The 19,987-nt window shown below is 40.3% G+C and overlaps 1 protein-coding gene and 1 long non-coding RNA gene across 3 annotated transcripts in view; one reads left to right on the forward strand and one right to left on the reverse strand.

Moving 5' to 3' along the window:
• Positions 1 to 19,987, forward strand: part of SYN2 (synapsin II) — a 198,988-nt gene that overhangs the window by 16,192 nt on the left and 162,809 nt on the right. The gene's annotated exons all lie outside the window — the stretch shown is intronic.
• Positions 1 to 19,987, reverse strand: part of LOC123034186 — a 71,477-nt gene that overhangs the window by 9,786 nt on the left and 41,704 nt on the right. Inside the window, exon 3 of one of the 2 annotated variants that reach the window (XR_006416710.1) lies at positions 18,498 to 18,572. The exons of the other annotated variant lie outside the window; for it this stretch is intronic. This is a non-coding gene — a long non-coding RNA (uncharacterized LOC123034186). The remainder of the gene's footprint in view (positions 1 to 18,497; positions 18,573 to 19,987) is intronic. 2 annotated transcript variants of the gene reach the window in all.

The following is a 19,987-nucleotide window of genomic DNA, read 5'->3' on the forward strand; positions in this document are numbered from 1 at the left end:
CTCAAGGGGCGGGAGGGCATATATGGGCACAAGTGTTCCTTTAGATATCCAGGTCCCAAGCCGTTTAGGGCTTTATAGGTCATAACTAACACCTTGAATTGGGCCCGGACTTCAATCGGAAGCCAGTGGAGCTGACGGAGAACTGGGGTTATATGAGAACAACGCCCAGTCCCCGTCAGCAACCTGACAGCTCTATTCTGCACCAATTGAAGTATCCGGACTGTCGTCAAGGGTAGCCCCACGTAGAGCGCGTTACAGAAATCTAATCGGGAAGTCACCAACGCGTGTGTCACTGTCGCCAGGCAGTCGTACTCCAGGTAGGGGCGCAGCTGATGGATCAGCCGAAGCTGAAAGAAAGCGCTCCTCACCACCGCTGTCACCTGAGCTTCTAGTGAAAGCTTTGGGTCGAGGAGCACTCCCAAGCTGCGAACCGTGTCCCCAAGAGGGAGTGCAAACCCATTCAGGACTAGGTTCAATTCACCCTCCCCAGAGCCTGATCCACCAACCGACAGGACCTCCGTCTTGTCTGGATTGAGCTTCAGTTTATTGGCCCTCATCCAGCCCATTACCTCGGCCAGGCACCGGTTCAGCACAGCCACTGCCTCACCTGGATTGATGGAAAACGAGAGGTAGAGCTGGGTATCATCAGCGTACTGATGATTCCGCAGCCCACACCTCCTGATGACCTCTCCCAGTGGTTTCATGTAGATGTTAAATAGCAAAGGGGACAAAATGGACCCCTGCGGAACTCCATGGCATAACTGCCATGGCGCAGAGCCATAGTCCCCCAGCACCACCTTCTGAACTCGGCCATTGAGATAGGAGCAGAACCACCACCACGTGGTGCCTCCAGCTCCCAATCCCACTAGCCTATTCAGAAGGATACCATGGTCGATGGTATCGAAAGCCGCGGAGAGGTCCAGGAGAACTAACAGGGATGCACTCCCCCTGTCTCTCTCCCTGCACAGGTCATCGTACAGGGCGACCAAGGCAGATTCAGTGCCATACCCGGGTCTGAAACTGGACTGAAATGGGTCCAGATAATCAGTTTCATCCAAGAGTGCTTGGAGTTGTCCCGCCACCACCCACTCTAGCACCTTGCCCGGAATGGGATGTTGGCCACCGGTCTATAATTGGCAGCCACCTCTGGATCCAGGGATGCCTTCTTTAGGACTGGCTGGACTACCGCCTCCTTTAAAGGGGCAGGTACCCGGCCGTCTCTTAAAGAGGCGTTGACCACCTCCAGGATCCAGGTCCCAATCCCGTCCTTGGCTTTCTTAAGTAGCCAAGATGGACATGGGTCTAGTAAGCAAGTGGTAGGATGTACTTGTCCAAGTTTAGTGTGGTATACCAACTCTGTAGGAAAATGATTCATCCCAGTAGGTTTAAAAGTGGTGCACTTAATAGTTCAGGGGGAAAAAAGCATTTTGAGACTAGGGAGGTTTCTTGCAATTGTTCTGTGCCTTTTTCTCATATTGTTCTAATAGAGCACTTGGCATAATGGTTTGGTACTAGTTGTCTTCCACAAACAATAAAAGCAAAAGCAAAGCTTTCTTAATTATAGTTTAGTTTTCATAAGGTAATCCATCATCATTGTTCCAGATGTGATACACAAAAATATGCCTGTCAAAAATAATTGATGCTAAAGTTGGATGTGATCCAATAGGTCAGTGCAAACTTTCTAATTTGATGGAAACTGTACAAAGTACACCTTCATAGAATCATTGAGTCATAGCATAGTAGAGTTGGAAGGGGCCAAGAAGGCCATTAGGTTCAACCCCTGCTGTTGCAGGACACCACGTTACACCATCCCACTCAGTTGGCTGTCCAGTTTCTTTTTGAATGTCTCTAGTGTGGGAGAGCCCATGCTCTCCCTAGGCAACTGGTTCCACTGTTGTATTGCTGTGACAATGAGGAAGTATTTCCTGATATCTAGCTTGTGTCTGGGTTGTCGCAATTTGAGTCTATTATTCCGTGTCCTATACTCTGGTATCAGCAAGAAGAGATCTTGACCTTCCTCTTTGTGACAGCCTTTGAGGTACTTATACAGTGATATCATGTTTTGTTTTTTCAGTTACTGCAGCTCAGTTTCTCTAATGTGGGCATCTTCAGGATAGTAAATACTGTTGTGTATTACTCAGTGCATTTTTTTGTAAAAAAAAAAGGTGCCAGAACTCACGTCTTGGGGTCACACTTTTACACAATGGTCACCGCCAGCAGTAAGCACTCAATGCGTGACCACACGACGGACCCCAAGCCGAGCAGTGTCCCAAGCCGAGCAGTGCCCTCACAATCAGCGCTGACAATCAGCGCCGACACACAAGCAGCCCGCAGGCACTATGTTTATTATTTTTGTCGCAGATCTGCTATGCCCATCAGAGCGATTCACAATCACTTGGAAAAATCCGTCAAAAAATGGTGCCGGAACGCTGTTCCAGTGCGTTCTATGACAAAAAAAGCCCTAGTATTACTAACACCAGCATTGTGACATTAATTATTTTAATTCATTCCCTTTTCAAGCAGTTCAACAACATACAAAAACAGGGCTGTGTAATCATTTGGAAACTACTTGAAACTGCTACTGCGTGATAGTGCACTGCCAAAGTAATGTGCAAACTTGTTGCCATGTGGCTTTTCTATGTCATATACAAATGCAGCCACCACACAGCATGCATGGATTGTTTTCAGTGGTATCATGCCAGTTCTTTGGGGATTCTCTGGGTCTTTTTCATTCCCCTGTGCCAAACCTCAACCCCTTCATGATGCTTCTTTGATTCTTTGTGTAACATGCTGGGACTGTTGAGCTAAGCAGAAGTTGGAAGTCTGCTCCCTCAGTGTGACTTTGGATGGAACTCTGTGGTATTAGGACAGGGGTCTCAAACTCGCGGCCCGCGGGCCAATTGCCGGGCTGGGCCGGGCACGGGAGAGGGGCCCTGCGGCCTTCAAAGCGCCGGCGGCGCCCGGGCTGGCCTCCGGGAGCCACACGGGATGAGCGGCCCACCACCACCGCGGTGGTGGGATACTTGATGAGGCCCAGCCTCACCCAGACTCTACTTCCAGCGGCCCCCAGGTAAGTTGAGTTTGAGACCCCTGTATTAGGAGATACTGTGCATGATTAAGAAGAGGTTCTATTCATTACAGCATTGGTAGGGTGGCTATACTTCTGCTATCCTGCCATCTGCTTTTGACAACTTGGTACTGCTAGCCAGTACTTGCTACTGGCTGTTCCTCTTGCTTCCAGCCAGGTTTCTTGAAGCTTGCATGGTTATCCCACTGGTACTGAGCCCCTCTGGAACATAATGGTTCAAAACGTGAGGCACTGCCAGGAACTGTGGGCTACATATAGCCAGTATTGTTAATACTGACTGGCAGTGGCTTTCCAGGGTTTCTTGCTCTACCTGAAACAGTAAGAATTGAACCTGTGACCAGCTGCGTGTAAAAGATGTGCTCTAGTTCTGCTCAAGAGAAGTACACAGAATCTGTGAACTGGGTAGCAGTGCAGGAAGACACAAAAGAAGTGTCTTCTTTTAGGGAGTATGAAAGAAAGCCAGAAGCTGTGCAGGGCAATGGAGCTTTACCTCATAGCTCCCGAAGATTTAGTTTGTTTACTGACAACTCAGCAGGCCCCAATATGTGGGATCAACTAAGGTACAGGGCATGGTCAAGCTTCCTGAAATAGTTTGGATATATTAGAAAAATTAGTAGATAGAAAATTTAGTAGAAATGAAGTGCCCAGAAGTAGAAAAAATTATCTTGGATCTTTGAAAAAAATTCAAAGACACAAGTATAAGATGCAGGAGACTTGACCTGGCAGCAGTACATGTGGAAAGGACCTGGTTATCTTAGTGGATCACAAGCTGCCACCAGCAATGCGATGCAGCAGCTAATAGAATTAATGACCTTTTGGGTTGTATTAACAGAAATATAATGTCCAGTTCACAGGACGGAAGAGTTCTCTTCCATGCTGTGTTAGTCAAGTTGCATTTGCCATACTGTGTCCAAGGATACTGGCAGGTTGGAGAATGCTGGGAAGAGCAGCCAGGATGGTAATAGGTCTGGAAACAAAGTGCCATGAGCTGCGTATGTTTAGTCTAGGGAAGATTAAGAAGAGGACAAGTCATCAAATGTCTGAAAGGCTGTCATGGCACAGACATCCTCTGCTGCTTCAGAAGGTAGGACTAAACTGTTGGAAACTCTAGGAAAGCAAATTCCATCTAAACATTAAAAGACGTCCTAACAGTGAGAGCTGTTCAGCTGTAGAACAGATTGCCCTGGGGCGGGGAGCGGGGGGGGGTTCCATGGCTAGAAGTATTTAAGCAGAAGCTGGGCGGCCATCTGCTGGGGATGCTGTTGCTGCGCCCTGCAGTTCAGAGCCTGCATTGAGCAGGCGATGGGACCAAAGGAACTCTGGTGCACTTTCCCACTCTGAGACCATGAAATATATCAAAAGGATATTTGACAATAATTGAATCCATTCAAAAGATTGTCACATTTTACCTTGGGGAAAAATTAACAGGGTTATCCGTGATATATCTATAAAGACAGTATTGCACTTTCAGCCAGAACAAGTTAATTAGTCTTGCTTAGGATAGTATAAATCTTTGCTTGTAGAATAAGCATACAATACTTGGATTTGCATTTAAGAAGCATGCAAGAAATTTCTGCTTTTCTTCCTGTGCTTAGCATCTTAAATACTTAGAGACGGAAGATTTTAGGCAGCACATAAACACACAAAAGAGGATCCATTCCCGCTATACCTCTAGTGTCAGAAAGGCATCATTAATTTGCTGTGTGAGAAGCCAGAGAGCATGTGTGGGTGTAAGAAAAATGACTGGAGGCATTAAACAGAAGGGATGGCTAGAAACACTGCTGTAGTGTAACCACCCACGCTTGTTTCATCAGGAATGAGCAGTAGCTCATCTATTCTATTGGATTCATCCAGAAGAGGACTTCTCAGGGAGCTGAAATGCATTTTAACTATGATTTTTGTTTTGTTTTACTTTCCTTTCTAAGAACTAAATCCTTTGCATTAGAACTTTTTAGATAAATTATAAGAAATGCATTTGTTTGTGCTAGACAGTTAACGTTCAGTGAGTTTTAGTTGTGGTGACATGAAAAGGCTTCCCCGGTAATAAGATGCTGACACAGATGGTTATTCAATGACCATGTACATTTGTAGTAGTTTCATTGACTTCCTTGTGCTTGTTTAAGTGTGTTTTATTTATCCCTGTAGTAACATAAATCTATGCTCCATTAATTTCCCTTAAGTTTATCCTTTATTGGTTGCATAAAAAACACCAATTTTCAGCTTGTTATTCATCCACATTGTAGGAAGGGAATCCTGTTGCATACAGATTACTTTGAAGTTAATCTCAGAGGCATTTTTGTCAGATAGCTAGATTAATAGCTTTATTCTTTGCCTTCCTCAAAAGTATAATTTTACTTTCCTTAATCTGTGTAATGACAAAGAGCTAGGAAATATGGGTGAATGCTTGCAAACACAGCAATCAACCTAAGGTACAAGTGCCAGTTTAGACGAATAAAAGGTCTTTTTTCAGTCTGAACTTGTGTGAGTATGTGGTCCCAATGGATCAGCCACCACTGCAAGCAGATGTTAGTCTCCTTATGTGCACTGTGCACATGTAAAATATAAAGCAGAAATTTTCCTTTTCAAGAAAATTATTAAAGAATATGATACTTGTATGAACTCATATTGCAGCAATCAAGAGTAGCTGTCCTCCTGCATGTTCAGGGAGAGCTGGAACATTTTGTGTTACCAAAACCATAGACAGAGCTTGCAATCTATTTAATGACATCTGAGTGTGCATAGACATTGGAGAGTTTTCATACTTCAGTGCCTAAATACATTATTTGCAGATCAGGTTGCATGTATTTCATGTAGAAAATACAAATTTCAGAGTCATGCTTGGGTTTTCTTTTCTTTTGCTTCCCTTTCTTGAATGTTAATAGAAAAATATTCATTCAAGACTGGGCAGGTCTGCCATATCTCTGAATGTCTTACCTACTTCTGCTAAGCCTATTATGAAATTAAGCTTAACTTATATATTTGCACATCTTAGGCATCAGCATTAATAAAGAAAAATATAATTCTGCTAATACTGTGTTTAAGTTGGCGGCTTCTAATCACCAAACATTAAAACACTGGGCTCTGTCAGTAGGACCCATATACAGTACAACAGGAAACTAGAGCTTCCTAGACCAACTCTAGGAATGAAATGCAGGTTAGTTTTTGTAATGGGACAGGTCAGTGGAGCTCCCAAAAGCCTGTTTCATTCTGGAAATTAGTGTTATGGTTCATTTCCAGCTTCTTGTCAACCATTTATACACATTACATGGGATTCTGAGAACATGCACTGTGGGTGTGAGCTTCACTGAAGCAAATAATGAATTGTGGGAGTATCATAGAAACCCAGCAATGAGAGCTGGAAGCAAAATATGACTACATCTCATTCAGAAAATGTAAGATAAATCAACATTTGAACTATAAGTGTGTCTCAGATGGATACATTATTTTATGTTGATTGAAAATAAAAGCAGTTGAATTCATAAGAAGATATATGGACTAATTAACAGCTTCCTATAATTCTTTCCCATATTTTTTCCTAACCTGCACAAGATTAAAATCAGAAGTTTGAGCCCACTGACTAACCTGTATGACCTAGAACTGATATTTTCCAGCTGTTCCCAAATCTCCTAAGCCCCACTTGCTTCCCAAATTATAACTATGAAAAGATCAGAGAATAATCTCCCAGTACTACTTTCCAGAATCCTCCCCTACCCCCTGTTAAGAATAGAGCCACTGCTAAGTGGTGCCTTTTATACACAACTTAGAAAGCCTGTTCAGAAGGACTCCTTGGTTGTTGGTATCAAAAGATACTCTTCTTGAATTGCTGTGAGACTTGAAGAATTAAGACTTCTCTTGTCTGTCTTTCAGACAAAGTCATTGCAAAGGGTGACTAAAGCAGTTCCTATCTTAAAGCCAGCCTAAAGCTCAGTTTGAAATGGATCTGGACGAACAGATACATCCAAAATTGCCTGAAGTTGCCTACTACTACACTCTGAGGTTGGGGCATGCTGTGATGATCGGTGAGATATTTTTGAGGGTGAAGTCTTGACATGCATACTGCTATTGATGTGGTTTTGTCAGTGGAGGTATACAGAACATCTGGGTCAGTTCTGCTGAGTGACTTTAGGTGCATGGGATTCTGGATACGCATATATCATGTGTATACTTGACCTTTGTGGGCTAGTACATCTAGCAAGAAGGTGATGTCTGCCTGGATCCAGGATGCTGTAAATGTAGCTTTAAAAGAAGCCATAATCCATGTTATGGTTGAGCAGAAGTTGAAAATTATTTGTCCATAAATTAAAATATACTCAGAGAGATTTAGAAATGTTTGCATGGCTTTGTTCACAAGAATTTGTTTTGGGAAATGTTCATTGTAGAAGTCTAAGCAAGCATTCTTAGGATCCCAGGGAGACTTTCAAGGGCCATAAGATACTGTGCAGTTCTTCCCTGAGGCTGTAGACAGTGCTATGACCACTTGAGAAATCCAAAAGGGGGTCCTTGCCCCACCCCTTGCAGCTGCTGAGGAAAGCTCTGACATGGGTGAGGATGCAAGTGAGAGAGGAGAGAAGGACTGAAGATCCATAAAATCTGAAGCCTCCTAGCTCCTGCCCCTGCAGCTGCCACTCCATCAGATGCACTCAGAAGCACATGTACTGGAAAAGCAACAGTAAGGAGGACAGAGTTGCAGTGATTGCTTCCAACACCACTCCTGCTCTATTGGGTGTTCTGTGGAGTGAGCCTAAACTGAAGTGCTCCTTGAATGAGGATATGGTTGCCCTGCTTGGGCAAAAATAAATGTCAACAAGGTACTCTGAGTGGTCCTTTAACAGAGGCTAGCAGTGAACGGCCAAATTGACCGAGTAAGCTCGTTATCTTACCATTGTCTGTGTTGGAGGGCCATTACAGATTAGACTCTTGTAATGTAGCTTGTTGTGTGGCTGAGTTATTTTGGCAAAAAGAATTAATTGGTAGAAAGAGTGCCAGGCTGGATTGAGACAGTGGTATGTGCTTTAACCTTTTGTCTGTCCCCTCATCTTAACCAACATTGAACCTGTGCTTGGTGTATTATTTTAGGACCATTAAAGAATGGTGCATGTGAGCACTAGGAATCCAAAATTATCTAAGTGATAGTGGTTTATCTTATTTATATCCTGCCTTTTTTTCCTTTCAGGGAACTCAAGGTATCTTACATAATTCCCCTTTTCCTCTCAATCACAAGAGAGCCTTTTGGCTATTGGGCAGTATAAAATGAAATAAACAAATAAACCTTATCCCCCTTGGGCTGAGTGTTTGAGATTGAGCTGAAGTCACCCAGTTAGCTCATGGCTGAGAGGGAACTAGAACCTAGATCACCTGTGCCCCAGTCCCACGCTCTTAATCACTACATCCCACTGGCCCTCATTTTTTTCTGAGGCATTTCCATTCTTCTTCATGGTCTGTGTACATCACACACATGGGCTTTGTATTTACATGGGACCTGATTTTGGCAGTGGCATATTACAGGGGTTCCTGGTTGTTCCTTCAGTTCTTCAACTGTCATTGTGGTGTTAAGGAAGTTCATCCATGTGTTTCCTGTAGTGTCTGCTCGCATTTTTTTTCTTGTGGCTTTTGTACCTTTTTGTCTTTCTCCTTATGCCTCTTATTTCTTTTCTTTGCTTGTGGAACTGTTGTCCTCTTATTAAAAACACTCCTTTTCATTGTTCTTTGGATCCTTTAGTCTTTTTTCCTCTCCTTTCTTTTTTCTATACTTTTTCTTCCTGATTTTCTTTGGACTCCTTCGTAGGCCGTGTGGCTGCGAAGACTCCCTTCAGGATGTGTGTGTGCCGTAGCAGCACACTCCCACTGACAGATAGGCACTCCCTTTGCTGGTTTTCCTAGGGAGAAGGTCACATCATCAACTTCTGCCCTCATCAAACAAGTCCACAGGAACAATCCCCAAACTGTCTCCTAATTGGCCAACTGTTCATACAGTACCAATTTTCCACACCAGTTTTTTTTTAAGCTTATCTCATATCAAAAGATTGCAACATTAGTTCAGTAAAGGTATCATCTGGATTTGACAAGCATCTTTGGGTTTAAACAACTAAGTAATAAGAGAGTTGCTTTAAAAACAAACAACAAGGAGAGCCAGTGTGGCGTAGTGGTGAAGAGCCTGGGACTGGGACTCAGACGATCTGGGTTCTAGTCCCCACTCGGCCATGGAGCCAACTGGGTGACTTTGGGCCAGTCACAGACTCTCAGCCCAACCTACCTCACAGGGATGTTGTTGTGGGGATAAGATGCTGGAAGAGAATGATGTAAGCTGCCTTGAGCCCTTTGTAGGAAAAAGGCAGGATATAAATCCAAAACAAACAAACAAACCTCTCCACTTATGGTACATATTTCACCAGTTCCATGTCATGAAACTGTAACAATTGTTAGGTGTGAATAGAAATAGATACGAAAAATTAAAAACAAGAGCATCTACTGAAGGATTATTTTCCCCTTCCACACTGTAGCTTTCCTAGCTGTAAGGTTTAATTATTCTCTTTAGAAAAATCTTTGGTACAGGTGCTAGAAGGTTGTTGTGGTCTTTGTTGTTCTCCATTCCCTTAATTAGGTTGGTGTACAGTTATTTGCATTTCTTACTATGGTTTATAATTGCCAGGGGTGTTCAAAGAAAGTGTGTATATTTGTATTCTTGGATTAAACTAATGTGCATGTGTCCAAAACTGCCAAGTTAATTATTGCTAAGATGAAATTTGATTGCATGTAATTGCAACATTTATTTTTGCCCTCGAGGAATTGCAAAAAGTAGACTTGACTTCAGCAGTTAAAATGATGCACTTCCAGATGTAATATATCTAGGTAGATTAGCATTACTGAATTTTATTGAAGTAACATTCAGTACAATTTGCTGTCAGCAATCTGCATCTTCTAGAGGCCAATCCCCATAAAACCTCTAGTTTAAGATTATCTCATGTTGGTTCCATAAAGCCAGGGAACTGGAAGCCAACCTTGATGCTTAACAGACATGATTAGTAATGCTTGCTTACAACTTACCTTCTATGCACTAACACCTTTCATTGGTCTTGCGGACCCAAATGCAGATGAGGAAGATGGAATCAGCAAAGATAAAACCCTGATCCTATATTGTTTTAAGAAACTTATGAACCTGCCTATATTGCTAGAGGAATCATGCTGTAAATGGCTTGTTTGCTGACATTGAACAAAAACTTTTCTGATTGCAGGGCATCTGTTAAGTCATCTATCATAGCTTCTATTTCCTGGCTTTGTGGACCTTGAGCTGATAAGAGTTTTGTAAAGCTAAGCCAAGCAACACATTTTTTAAAATCACTGGATTTCCTTTCTTTTAAACAGGTAGTTTCTTATTACAGTGTTCTGAAAAATAAGATACAGACTAAGTACACACACAAGAACAGCACATGCCACAGTGGCAAATCATGAGTTATTTATCCCATGATTTGTGGGGACATGTTCTTCCTGGAAGGCAGTTCTGGTTTTTGAAAACAGCCTGCAGTCAACTGGTTAGGAATGTGATACGTAAAGCAAGCCTGGGTTGTTTTGAGACCAAACAATCCAGTGGATAACCCATGATTTGTTTTTGGGTTAATTGCTGGTCTGTTTAGCCCATAAACAATCCATCAACCCAAGTTTACATGCCATGCTGACAACCTTCAATCAGGCCCATCAGATCTTGTTTGCAGAAAACAGAAGTGACTTGTGTGTAGCGCATGTCCCAGCAAATTAATTAACCCTCCATTTGCTGTTATGTACAGACTGGACAATTTACTGGGTAGATATGTAGAAATGAATTGTTTTGTCCATGTATCTTCTGAAAAGTTTATTTTTGAGTAAGCTTGTGTATCATTCCAGCATAGGTTTTCTCTTTCTTCCTTCTTCACCAGAGATCAGACAGAATGACAGCCCTAAAAATAAACTCATTGTTTTGTCAGTGACCGTTTTCCATTACACTTCTCCCATGATCAATGCTGAGAGAAAAACTCTACTGGCTACAATTGACTTATGTCAAGCATCAGGATTCTGAAATCTCCAGGAGAGTTTCCACAGATGGAGAAGGCTCCTTTGCACAAAGCTGCCCTCCATGTTTAGAGAGCAAATTGAGCAATGAGGGAAGGAACAGAGTTTGTGGACTCATTTCCACTTCTCCGTGTGTGCAGAGCACTTGAATAGGGCTGGGTTCTTAATGACCACACACAGAGTAGGAGACATGCTCACTGTAATGCCTGAAACCCTTAATGTGAGTCTTGATCCATGCATGTCATTTTCCTACTACATAGAAAAGAATGGCCTGGATTGGGGCCCTTAAATTGCCTTTCTGCCTTTAGAAAGTATATTGGATGCAATCTGATGTTTTCATTGCCTACCACGTGAAAAGGAAGATGAGGGATTGGGACCATTGTGCTGCATTTCTTCTTTCAGAAAGGTGGCACAAGATCCTGATCCTTCTGCTTCCTCCATCTGCATTCCATTCCCTGCCTGTTCCCTGAGAATCAAACTACTTGTTGCTTTAAAGATACAGCTGCTTCTCTCATAGTTAGCTAGATAGATCTAGTTGACTGAAAAGTAAGTTCATGAGGCATAGTGTGGATCACCACTCTGAAATTGGGAACTCTAACAATTTGCCTGGATTAGTGCGGGTGGGGAAGTAAAATGGAGTTGCGCAGGACAGTCTGAACCAGATTAATAACATAGTAGGGGAGGGAGCTTAAAGCTTCCTTAACTATCTCCTTCCCAGTACTGGTTTTGTCCAGTAATGTATTCCCTGATCTTGTGATGCCGCATTCCATAATGAAATAGGCAGTGCACATGGAATACAGTAGATTTCTTTTTCAGCATTTAAAAACATTGGATTACTGGAAACATTTTAGCTTCAACAACTCAGCTTTGCTGTCATCAGTTGTAACAGGCCAGGTCAACTTCAATAACTTTTGAATTAAGGCATATCTCCTTAACAGCCTGCATAAAATATGTCATTATTTTTCAGCAATATTTGAAAAAAAATATGTCATACTGCATATTGGTACAAAATTTTGTATCAGTTTTGGCATTTTTAACTGGCTGTACCTGTAATTTGAAATTTTGCACTATTTGTAAGTTGGTATGGATGCCACTATTCAGGTGATTAGCTCGTAGGTGTCCTTTTTATGAACAACATAATTTTTAGGTTTCTAATGGCAGATGTTTGTTTGTTTGTTTGTTTGACTCAAATAAATGGGAACAGACAAAAATGCATAGTTGAAGCCCCAGCTCAAGGGGTCAATTATTCACAATTTCATCAACCTAATACAAATAACCAGTGTAAAAGCAGATCAGACTTGAATATTTAACATGTCCATTCAGACGTAAGCTCCACTGGGTCTTATTTTCTGGTGAGTATAAATATAATTCCAACCCTAATGGGACAAAGAATTCTTATCCTGAAGACCCTTGGGTTAATTTAGATGTTAGCTTGTTCTGAAGCCCTGCCCTGTGTCTACTAGAATATGGTGCCAGACTTTGCTCCTCACCTTTGAGAAGAGATTATTAATGAAATAATGCTGGTAGATGGAATGGTTAAATCCCCTTTCATAATGCTTATGGTATTTTTGCTGCTCATCTGCCTAACTTGCTCCTGCTATGTATTGTTTAAAAAACCTGGATGCCAGTTGAATGCACTCATAGGCATGAAGCTGCTTCAGCATTCCACAGGAGTGCACCTGTGCTGATTTTGTAAACAGTTACTTGGTTAAGGTGCTTTATAATATATGCATTTGTTAATCCCTAATATTCTCTTCACCTTTATGAATCAGTGCAGCAAGTTGATATTTTCAGAGGACTATTTAGAATGACTCAGAGATTGATGAGTCACCATAGCTAAACTAATACTCAGCTTCTGTATAGATTATATTGTTCATCTCTGATCACCTAAAGCCCAGTCCAGGGAGCTCCTCTAGCTATTAAATCAGAATAGTACTCCACTGAGAACTCAGCCCAGTCCTCTAGGATACCCTTCCCTGAACTGGCCTTCCAAATGCCTTGGATTTCAGCCTCCATCAGTTCTAACCTGTTGTCCAAAACATGTGGAAAGCAGGAGGTTGGGGAAAGCTGGTTTAAGGCATATTTTCTTAATTTTTATATAAAAAAATAGATGTGAACATGTCCCACTGATAAAGGATTGAGTTCAGTAGACTTGGATTTTTTATTCACAATCTGGATTTTACTCAGTCGAGACAGAAAAGCACCACTGAGGGCTTAACACATTCATATTTCTGTTGTTATATAACAAGAACGTTTTTATAGCTGTTGGTAAGTGGCACCAAAAGCACTAGATTTTGTTTTAATTTGGTTGCTTTCAAAGTTTAAATCCTTTAAAACAGACAAAGCACCTGTCATTCAAGGTGGCAAAGAAGAACAAATTTCTGTAATAATATGTTAAAATATGAACTATATACAGGCTCAAAGAGAATCATGGAACAGTAGAGTTGAAAGGGACCAGCCATTGGGTTCAACCCCCCAATGCAGGACTTTCAGTTAAACCATCCCTCTCAGATGGCTGTCTGGTTGCATTTTTAATGCTTCTAGTGTAGGAGAGCACACAACCTCCCTAGGTAATTGGTTCTATTGTCATACTGCTCCAACAGCCAGGAAATGATTAATGATATCTAGCTGGACAATGGCTTCCTGTAACTTGAGCCCATTATTCTGTGTCCTGCACTCTGGGATGATTGAGTAGACATTCTGTACTTCTTTGTGACAGCCTTTCAAGTACTTGTAGAGCGCTATCATATCTGCCCTCAGTCTTCCCTTCTCAAGGTTAAACATGCCCAGTTCTTTCCATCCCTCCTCATAGAGATTTATTTCCAGTTCCTGGATTAACCTTGTCATCCTCCTCTGAACCCTTTCCAGTTTGTCTGCATCTTTCTTAAACTGTAGTGTCCAGAACTGGACACAGTACTCCAGAGGAGACCTAACCAGTGTTGAGTAAAGGGAAACTGGTACTTCTGGGATTTGAAAGTAATACTTCTGTTAATGTATCCGAAAATAGCATTTACCCTTTCTTGCAGCTGCATCACATTGTTGGCTCATATTTAGACTCTTATCCATAATAACTCCAAGGTCTTTTTCAGTTCTGTTGAAATATTATTTGAAATATTACAAATACTACAATCTGCCTAACTAATAAGGCAAATGAAACACCCGGTCCCTCATTAAAGTGCACAGTTCTCAGGTTTTAAATGTTTAAAATGTAATTTGCTACCTTTTACTGAAAGTAAAATTCTTGAAGACATTCCTCTGGCCCCTAGATGGGGTTGTCCAGATTGCCAGGTCCAAGGTCAGAATCACTCTGACCTCAGAGCTGGGGATGCATGCTCAGACCTCTCCCCACTTGAAGAGAGAGGAAGATACAGCTACTGCCAAGAGATGACAAACACTAACAGAGTTTCATCGTCCTTCTCTTTCACTCTGAAGCAGTGTGGTCATTGCTAAAATTAGCTCTCCAGCTGTTTCCCAGGGTGGGAAGAACATGGAGGTGACTTCCCCTTCTACCTTTCATTCTTGGAGGTATGTAGAAAGGTTAGAAGGTTTCAAGTATTCCCATAGGATTGTATCATTAAAAAATGTTTTTTTTGTCTAACTGGTAGCATGAATGAATTTGCACATTGAATTATTGTCTGTTTTTCCCCATATAAAGTATTATGGAAATAATACTTCCATAAGAATATGTTAATATCTAATGTTTGTACCACTCAGTGGCTGAAGTTCTCTGGGTGGTTTACAACACTTCATAAAAAGTATCAAATACAAATATCAATAAAAGTAATTATAAAAACATTTAGATCTAGATTTATATGATGGAGAGAAGTCCTTTTCACTGAAATAGTAGGTGAACAAGAGAAACAGTGTAAAATTTGAAAAATTATAAAATTCAGGATCAAGAAAAATGCTTGGGTTCTTCACTGTGTGATCCCTGACCTCTTCCTTTGCTATAGGAAAACCTGTATTGGAAAAATTTGTATTGGTAATTGGTGATAGTATGAATTACCAGAATTATTCAGAATACTTATGTTCCTCTTGAGCTGGAAAAGAAATAAAGACTTTCTCTATAAATTCAATTTGCTTTTTTGCCCTGATATTCCCGTCATTCTTTTTGTCATGTGTGACTTCAAAGCAGCTGACAGACATGAGAATCCTATGAAATGTATTTTTTAAAGTCAGATATGAGGAGGAAGAACATCATTACCTTGGGCTACAAATGCAAGTGGATAAATTAGGTTAAAGAGGATCACTAGTTAGATGGAGAGGGTGTGTCAATGAACAGATTGGAATTTAATACTAACTAAATTTCTGTTGAACTGTCCACGAAGTAATTTGGTTGAGTTAAATAAATAATTCGAGCAAACCAGCTTTGAAATTTTAATCTTTATTTGTTCTAATTACCTTTTGCCTTGACCAAAGTATGGCTCTTAGAAGTTCTATACTAAAATTCATAATACTTCAAAGTTATACCCTGTGCATATTATATATTACTTTGTCTGGCTTACTAGAATTCTTTGTCATTTTCCTAAACTTATCTAATTATCTAAGATGGAAGGTGGGTGGTAATAACTAATATGTAGCTTCACTTTTACATAATTATTCATTACTCATGAATATTTGTACTTCACCTTTAGTTGCTCATTTATCTTCCTTGCTTTGACAAATTAGAGGGCATTTTAAAGTTGAAGAATATTCAAGGAATAAAAAGTAGTGCAAAAGATATCACTTTGTCCAGCAAAATATTCATCTCCTGAAATAGGGGTAGGAATGTGTGTCCCTCCAGATGTGGCTGAATCATAGCTCCCAGCAGTCCTAACTAGCATAACCAGTTGTAAGGGATTCTGGGAGTTGCAGTCCAATAAGATCACGAGGGCTGCATACTCCCTCTTCTTCTAAATCCACTTTGGATTGTGCATCACTGATGGCATTAAATACAAAGTGGGTTCCTGCTATATGATTGCCTTCATTCTACAATAGTACGAATTAGGGAGAATCCACAGCTTTAGTCTAAGGGAGAGTACATACTGCTAGCAGTTTCTACTCGTACAGCTATTGGAGTAAAGCTTCCAGTGTTGGAGTAGAGCTCTAGGCAGGTATAGAAACTGGTATTCTTTGAGCTCTTTCACCCAGCTATGGCATACTTGGACTGTAGATGGTGGTGTTGTGCATCAAGCATACCACCAGTGAGGGGCAACAAATTGCTCTGAGAATGACCTCCCAAGAAAGACCATACCTGGAACTTCTATCACTGCTTCCACTTGGCGAGAAGGCCTAAACTGAAACACATCCCTTTTCCTGTGGCATATTGGAGAGCAATGGAAAGGAAAAGATGCTGTACATACTTGTATGGGTACTGGTCCCTTGGAAGAAGGTCACCTACCAGGCAGAAATAGTTCTAAATCTAATTACATGTCTGGCACCGCTTCATTGCTTTTATTTGTTACACCAGTGCTGAGACCTTTTTGAACAGGAAGTCATTATAAGAGTGACCCTCAAAAAGAACTGCTTCTGTGAAAGGTCCAAATTGCATTTGTACGCCATCTGAAGGCGAGTAGTGTTTTCCTTGTTTAAAGTAAAGAAATCACACTATTCTTTTGACTATCAGGTACAAGAAAGGAGAAAAAATGTACTGTGTCGATGACAGATTCTGGCAGGAACAGTGTTTTTCTCCTTTTTCCCTATCATCATCATATTATTCACAGACTTCTAGAAAACTCAAATATCTGAACTGCTTTTTGCTTATTGGTGTGGGGATTAGTGAAATACAGAGTATGTGGGTGGGTATATATACATGTTTAAAATGCTGCCTTTTGTTTACTGCACAGTACTTGTTAAAAAAAATCTAGTTTTGATTGTTTCCTTGCACTGTAGTTATTCATTGGAGCCAGAAGTGCTAATAAATTTCTGACAGATAACAAGAAGGAAACTAGCCACCTACAGACTGCGTTGCGCCAACAAATTTCTTTCACTTGATTTCTTTTTAAATTAGAGAACAAGTTTAAAATGGTCAGTCTGCCTCGTAGTTCACTTCTTCTAAACTGTAGGAAACTTCTGTCATAATTTAAAATAAAGTGGTTGCCTCGGAGAAAGGATTTCATTGTAATCAGTTACACTGTGCAGTCATTTGTGACAGCCCAAAATGGAATAATAAGTGAGCAAGTGACAGCTCACTATGACAAACTGAAGCCAAAACATCCAATAGATGAATGGACTGTAGTATAGATGGTATACAAATGTACTGTTTCTCTATAGGAACACACAATTCAAATAATTGCTAGAATTGATTTGTTCACAAATACAAGAGCATTGTGTGATCCAGTGTCACAGAACTTGGTTTTTCCATTTCTCATGGTTAATAATTCACCTATCTGAATATGTTTGTTCTTTGGAATTTATATTAGACCTGTAATCCTGGCCAGAGAAAAAGATTCTTGGCGTTAACTTACTTCTTGGCTTACTACTTAATTCTTGGCTTTTACTTGCTCTGAGTTATAGGTTGCTTTTTAAGGACCTAACCTTTGGATAGAAAGTACACAGATAATTTGATTTTGTTTGTTTGTAAATAGGCCTGGAACAAGGGACTATGATACACGGATGGACTGCCACTAAAAAAGACTTTCATGTATATATTTGCATGCAGAATCAATTTCCTGATGTTCATTTCCCTGTCTCCTGCAGCTAAGTGAATGTTCTGTGGAGTGCCTATGATGGAACATAGATTTCCCAGTTAAAGAATATCTGTACTTAAGAGAAGTTCTTGGCATTATCTTTTGTTTCTCTTTGAATTTGTTCTTTACTACTTTCTCTTCTCTCATTCTAGATGGTTGTATTGTATTTTTTGGTGTTCAGGCTTTCATGAAAGTTCATAATATTTGGAAGCAATCTATGACCAGATTTATTGCAATATAATACAGTAGTAGTATATCTTTACTGTGTGGCAGTTATAGTGTATTTCAGATACTCTAAGCACATTTGGCTTAACTTAGTAAAATATGTATAATATTGTAAAATACTACTAATGGGATTGTTTCGTATTGATTAATAAACACATTACTGATTGATAAGAATTCAAATTCAAAATTTGCTGTTCATGCCAAAAATGACAATGTCCCGGAAGAGAATGGGCCTCTAGAGAACAAACACTGCATGTAAAAATTTATCTTCATTAGAAACTGTTTTATACATGTTCTATGATTACAGGCATGTTTTTATATGCAGCATATATTCATTGACTGTTCTTAAAGACAGGCAAAAGTTTTTAACAAGTTTTATTAAACCCTCCAGGCTGGGAAGTTATTTTGTCTAATTTCACTTCTGAATGAGACTTGCTGCAAAGGAGTAGGAGGATGAAATATCAGTGATTTACCTGTTCACAAAGTAGTTGCAGGAAATGATTCACAAACTGTAGAAGTCGGGTGTACCACTGGGTCCAGTCAAAACTCTAGGTGTCCAAAGTGATAGATGATGAGATATAAAAACGCCATGAGCATAAAATTAATGCAATGCAATGCATTAATTTTCTAACTTGGTTATTACACTGACTTTATAGATATATATATGTTTGGCAGCATTGCTTCACAAATGTTTTTTGAAAACTAAATAGAATGTTAATTAAATCAGTCAATGATATTAATTCATTAAATAATTTACATTTTACCTTAAGATTAATTAGAAATCCGGTTCATAGTTTACCTCTAGTTCTTCACAAACAAGAAAAGATACATGGCTACCCAAAGTGTTATTAGTTTTGTTGATTGTGAAACGTGTCTGAGGAAACATTTAGCACCTCTGATGATTCCTTCCCAGAGAAATTTATATGCTATCTATTCCGTACAAATGTGTCCTTCCTGTACTACTTAGAATTGCAGGTTAGGAATAGTCCTTAAACGTTACTTCATATGAACTTGCACACAAATAGTCTCCCTTTGTACAGCTTCATAGTCTACTCCTTGGCTGAAATATCCTGTGGTGGTAAAATTGAATGCTTTTTAACTTCTTTGGCTGTACAAGCTCTCTGTTGAAACTGTTGTTTCATTAAGTCAGGTTGGCCATGAATTGCCAAACTTGAATGAAGACCTAGAGAATCTACATTTCTAGGGTTCTTGGGCTCACTACCTAGAACTGACAAAGCTGGAAACAGAAATGGCCAAGTTGAGCAAGGAAAAGGTAGGGCTTTTCATTTTTATATCAGGTCTGATGAAGCTGATGTTTCTGTGCTACCTACCGAATGCATTTTCCTTGTTCCTGCTGCTCTCTGAAGTAGGCCCTGAGGTCTAAATGCATGAGGCTGGATCCAGACTACTTTAGCTAACTAAAGTTCTATTTGTGTCAGTGGGAACTAAATTCAGCTCACTGAGTCTTGATTTAAAATGCACACCCCAACTAATCCTATGCATGTTGATACAGACTCAATGTAGACTCAATATCAAGATGAAAATTGTCAACTGAATGGATTAGACACTAGCAAGTGTTGCAGATATCAGATGTCATCTTGCATTTTCAGACAAAGAAGTGATGGTTGACCTCCATTTATGAAAACATAAAGGTTGGTGTAACTCAAGTCTGTCCCTTGCTCTGGATAAAATGCTCTGGTTCCTTCGTAGGCAGGAGCAGAAGTAAAGAAAAATGTGATGGTCTTTATATGAGCAATGCTCAAGATCAATTGTGGGCAGTGCACTTGGTAACAATTAGCTAATTTTTATGGATTATTTCAATATATGAAGAAAAAATAGGTTATCTGCAAATGAATGCAATACATTCCTGGCAGATTTGAAGGAATTAAAAATACCTCTCAAGGGATGTAGTTTTAATTGGAAAAATAGCAAGGGAAGAGGTCCTTTACCTTTTGTCTCCTAG

Source organism: Varanus komodoensis, unplaced genomic scaffold, assembly GCF_004798865.1.
Source record: "Varanus komodoensis strain SLA01 unplaced genomic scaffold, ASM479886v1 scaffold6_2, whole genome shotgun sequence".
Taxonomy (NCBI): Eukaryota; Metazoa; Chordata; class Lepidosauria; order Squamata; family Varanidae; genus Varanus; species Varanus komodoensis.